Below are 5,000 nucleotides of genomic sequence, written 5' to 3'. Positions count from 1 at the left end.
CACACACACACACACACACACACACACACACACCCCGCGTAGTGTAGTGGTTAGCACGCTCGACTCACAATCGAGAGGGCCGGGTTCGAGTCCCGGAGCGGCGAGGCAAATGGGCAAGTCTCTTAATGTGTGACATCTGTTCACCTAGCAGTAAATATGTACGAGATGTAACTCGAGGGGTTGTGGCCTCGCTTTCCCGGTGTGTGGAGTGTGATGTGGTCTCTCCTACCTGAAGATCGGTCTATGAGCTCTGAGCTCGCTCCGTAATGGGGAAGACTGGCTGGATGACCAACAGGCGACCGAGGTGAATTACACACACACACACACACACACACACACACACACACACACACACACACACACACACACACACACACACAAGACTGGCTGGGTGACCAACAGGCGACCGAGGTGAATTACACACACACACACACACACACACACACACACACACACACACACACACATACCTGCACGCGCAAAATCACTATGCAAATTGTGTGTGTGTGTGTGTGTGTTTGGGTTTGTGTGTATGTAGGCCCGGCAACACAAAGGGCACCTATCTCTCTCACATGTTGCAGGAATGGCGCTGGTTTTATGAGGGTAAATCGATAATTTTTAGGTGTCTGTCTGCGTGAGTGTTGCCGCGTGATGGCTTATGGTGGGGTCACACTACAGCTATTTTGTTACTACGACGTCCCCGACGGTCGTATAGGCCAGTTTTCTGCGATTGCATATGACTGCCGTAACGATTGGGAGCATTTCAGTGCAAGAAGGACAAGCAAAAAGAAGGACGTCCACCTTCGTGTGGGTCTGAAGGAGGATGTTCACTCCTGGTGTCGGAGGCGGCCCCTCCATACTCATGTCCAATGGGCGTGCGATGTCTGGGACACCATACCTAACATGCCCTTCCTCTGTCCCACCGTCTTTCGGTGGGTAAACAGGGGCTAGTGTTTTTTTTTTTTTTAACTGTCGACAACGCACGAGCGGTCACACTGGTCACGACGATTGCAGCTACAACGTTTTCGTGCGTCACTGCCAAACGTATGTTCAAAGGCCAGTCGTAACTTGTTATTTTAACGATTTTTGACTCATTCGATGTCGAACAATGTCGTTAGCAGCACGTACGACATCGTATTTCTCTATAAGGTAATCTTACGTCATCGTACGCTTGATGAAATGGCTTTGCTTGTCATGACTCTCTTCCCGACAGTCGAATGCAACGCTCGATTGTCGTAATGTTTCTACAATGTCGATTTGTTAAATAGAGAGTGAGATCCAACCTAACCTAACCTAACCTATCCTATCCTATCCTATCCTATTGTGCGAAAACGTCGCGTTAACGTACGACCTCTTACGACAGGCCAAACACCGCTAAAATGACGTCATTGCTGCCGGCGACAGCCCTCCTACGACCGTCGGGCACGTCGTAGTAAAAAAAAATCTGGAGTGTGAGCCCAGCATTAGGAAATATATAGTATTTGATTATAAAGTACTACACTATCAAATTACATCCTGTAAGAACATAAGCATTTTTTTACGCATAATTTCCTTAGTTTTATTTATTTATTTTTTCTTTTCATTCCTCCTTCAAAAATCATCTGTACACGTGATTAGCAAGGGTATTCAATAATAACGTAACATACTACGTAGTCTATGAAATTAAAGTGCACCAATATTCGTAGCATTTTCTTTGTATTCTTTAAGTGTAATATTTTCCTTTTTTTTTCCCTCTTGAAGCTAATTAGTTCAATAATGACTTCCTACTTTCTGTATTTCCATCTTTCTATGACCTGAACTCATTTAAGAGGGAAGTTTCAAGACATTTATCCCGTTCTTTTGGCTAATTCTCTCGGACCTGCTCAGGAACTGGTATCTAAGTGAGCTTTTTTATTTCATCGTTTTTGTTGCCCTTGACAAAATTTCCCCTCCTACATCAAAGAGAATAAGATGAAAATATAAAGAAAATACTTCACATACTACTGTAGATCTCTCTTTATAATAATCCAGTTAGTTTCATTATTTTATTTCTCCTTTATTTATGTGTTGTTTTATTTAACGTCATCAACTAACCTGCATTTTTTGTTTGTCTCTTTCTTGTTACAGGTGAGTGTCGGGGGAAGCTGTGACTGACTGTGTGACGGGTCGTGTGCTGTGCTGGGCTGCGCTGCCTGGCCTCTAGGAACACCTGTGAGTTACTACTGGTGTCGTTGTCGTTGTCGTTGTCATTGTCATTGTCATTGTCATTGTCATTGTCATTGTCATTGTCATTGTCATACTACTACTACTACTACTACTACTACTACTACTACTACTACTACTACTACTACTACTACTACTACTACTACTACTACCTCCTCTTCCTCAGTTTTCAGTTTCCCTTTGTTTTTTTTTATTCTTTTCTGTACTGTTCCTTTCGTCTCTTTTTCCTTGTGTTTCTACTTTAAAATTTATCTTTTCTTTTCTCTTTTTATTTTCTTTCCTCTCCTCTCCTCTCCTCTCCTCTCCTCTGTTTTCACATCCTCCCTTTTAACATACTCATCTCTTCCTCTTTCCTTCTCTATTTTCTTTCCTCTGCTTCTCCCGTACCTTTACTTTTCTCCTCTTCTCCTTTCCCTCACTCGCTTCTTTCTTCTCCTCTTTTATTTTGGCTCCTCTAACCCTCCCAAACATCCTTTCTCACCTCCTTATCATTCCTCACCGCCCCCCATTTCCCCTGTTCTCTTCTCTCCCTCCTCCGCTCATCACCTCCCTTCCTCACAACCTCCTCCAGTCCATACCCTCGCTAGCTAAGTGCAGTGTGTCCTTTCTACCTAAACTTAGGGTTCGAGCCTCGCCATGACAGGTGACACTAGCCCTCCTCCACTTCCCCTCTTGTAGAAGTGATAGGTTTTTTATTTCTTTTTTTTCTACGGTACTATAGATAGATTAACAAGGTTTCTGCATTAATGACATGAGAGACAGTCTAGGGAATCCGGCTGATTATCTGTGTGGTCTTTGAAAATAGTCGTGGTGAAGTTACACGGGTTTTAAAAGGAGTAACAGGATTTCCAGGTTATTAAAAGGAGAAGCAGTCTTGAGAAGCCGGTCTTATTAGTAATGAGAGAAGGCGGCGTTTCAGAATACGGGCCTTTTCGAGAGGTTGCACAGATTGTTACGGGTGTTTTCCGCTCTTCTAGTGATAGGTTAACAAAATTTCTGTATTATTGACAGGAGAAACAGTCCAGTTTTTTTTTCCTCTCTTTTTCTTCCAGTGTACCAGTTTCTATACACCCCCATCCTCTCCTGTGTAACTCATCTTTCTAAATAAACTTTGTAAACTTTTGTAACCCGGCTGATCTCTGTAGCCTTTGAAAATTGTCGTGGTGAGAGCGAAGCGTTTCATACCAAGGGTCTTTGTGTTCTGTCACGCGTGTTGTTAGCGTGGCCTGTGTTTGAAACCTTCTGCGCTCTCACCACGACTGTTTCCAAAGGTTACAGAAATAATTGGCTGCTTTCTCAAGACTGTTTCTTCGGTTAATAATGTAAAAATCTTGGTAGCCTCTTTGGAACCATGGAAAAAACATCTTCATAAGTCATAAGAAATCTTGAAAACTTCTGGAACTTTACTACATCTATATCCAAAGTTCAGATAGATGACAAGCCGTGATCTCAAGAGTTTTCCTTCTGTTAATAATGTAAAAATCTTCGTTTGTCACTACAGCCATAACATTACTCTAGAAAACCTGTGTGACGTCACCACAACTGTTTTTCAAAGGACACAAAAATTACTAGCCGCGTTCTCAAGACTGTTTCTCCTGTTAATATTGTAGAAATCTTGTTAGTCTGTCACTAGAACCATCAGATCACCCTTGAGAACTTGTTATAACTTCAACCACATAGAGCCTTTGGAAGCAGTGGAGGTGTGGCTATACGTGTTTCAAAATGTTGTCTTTAATATTGTGGAAAGGATCACTTGTATGTCTGTATGTCTGTATATCCCTCTGTTCCTTATTACGAGTCTAGTGTGTGTGTGTGGGGGGCGGGGAAAGGGGTGAAGGTTTTAAGGGCAAGGTGAAGGCAATGAAGGCGGAGCACAGTTGTAATGCACCAACACCTCGCCAATTGGCATAAGATTCACGCCTTTATCTCAGCCTTCTCTCTCTCTCTCTCTCTCTCTCTCTCTCTCTCTCTCTCTCTCTCTCTCTCTCTCTCTCTCTCAGTTTGATTGGAATTATTAGCTTTTTTTGCTATTTGTTTATAATTCCGAGTTCTAGCTTCGGGAAAGAAGAAAATGAGGCAGTTTTGGTTAATAATTTCAATGCAATTATTCATTTACTTATTGTATTTTTAAATTTCCAACGTGCTACATTTTTCATATATTAGTAGACTTTTTTCCCCTTCCCTGTATCACCTCTGTCTTTCATAATTTACTACTACTACTACTACTACTACTACTACTACTACTACTACTACTACTACTACTACTACTACTACTACTACTACTACTACTACTACTACTACTACTACTACTACTACAACCATCACCACCACCACCACAGTAACAACAACAACAATGACAACAGCAAGAGGTGTAATATGTAATAATGAAACAATAGAGAAGTAGGCGGAGAGTAACAAAGCGGAACTTGGCTCACTGCGGTAAAACAAAGGAAAACAAGAGACACTGTAAACTTGACTTAGCTATGGAGAAACGCCTCTGCATCTCTCTCTCTCTCTCTCTCTCTCTCTCTCTCTCTCTCTCTCTCTCTCTCTCTCTCTCTCTCTCTCTCTCTCTATTAGGTAAAATGCTCCCAGGACATAAATTTAATGATATCACCTAGAGAAAGAAGAAATAGGAAGGAGGAGGAGGAGAAAGAGAAAGGAGGAGGAGGAGGAGGAAGTGGAGGAGGTGGAAGAGGAGGAGGAGGAGGAGGAGGAGGAGGAGGCACAAAATAGCTTTCTGTGTGAACATAAATCGTGATTCTTGGTCATGATGGAGGCCACTTTGCTCTTTTAAC

At 42.4% G+C, this 5,000-nt stretch overlaps 1 protein-coding gene across 8 annotated transcripts in view; it reads left to right on the top strand.

The window, feature by feature from the left end:
* Positions 1 to 5,000, top strand: part of LOC123505792 (mitogen-activated protein kinase kinase kinase 7-interacting protein 3 homolog) — a 146,949-nt gene that overhangs the window by 40,405 nt on the left and 101,544 nt on the right. For 4 of the 8 annotated variants that reach the window (XM_045257497.1, XM_045257498.1, XM_045257490.1 and 1 more), the window contains exon 2: positions 2,107 to 2,190. The exons of the other annotated variants lie outside the window; for them this stretch is intronic. The gene's annotated coding sequence lies outside the window, so the exon portion shown is untranslated. The remainder of the gene's footprint in view (positions 1 to 2,106; positions 2,191 to 5,000) is intronic. 8 annotated transcript variants of the gene reach the window in all.

The sequence above is a fragment of the Portunus trituberculatus genome, chromosome 18 (genome assembly GCF_017591435.1).
Source record: "Portunus trituberculatus isolate SZX2019 chromosome 18, ASM1759143v1, whole genome shotgun sequence".
In the NCBI taxonomy this organism is placed as follows: domain Eukaryota; kingdom Metazoa; phylum Arthropoda; class Malacostraca; order Decapoda; family Portunidae; genus Portunus; species Portunus trituberculatus.
The sequence above is the reverse complement of the archived record's forward strand: the minus strand, read 5'-3'. Positions and strand labels throughout refer to the sequence as shown.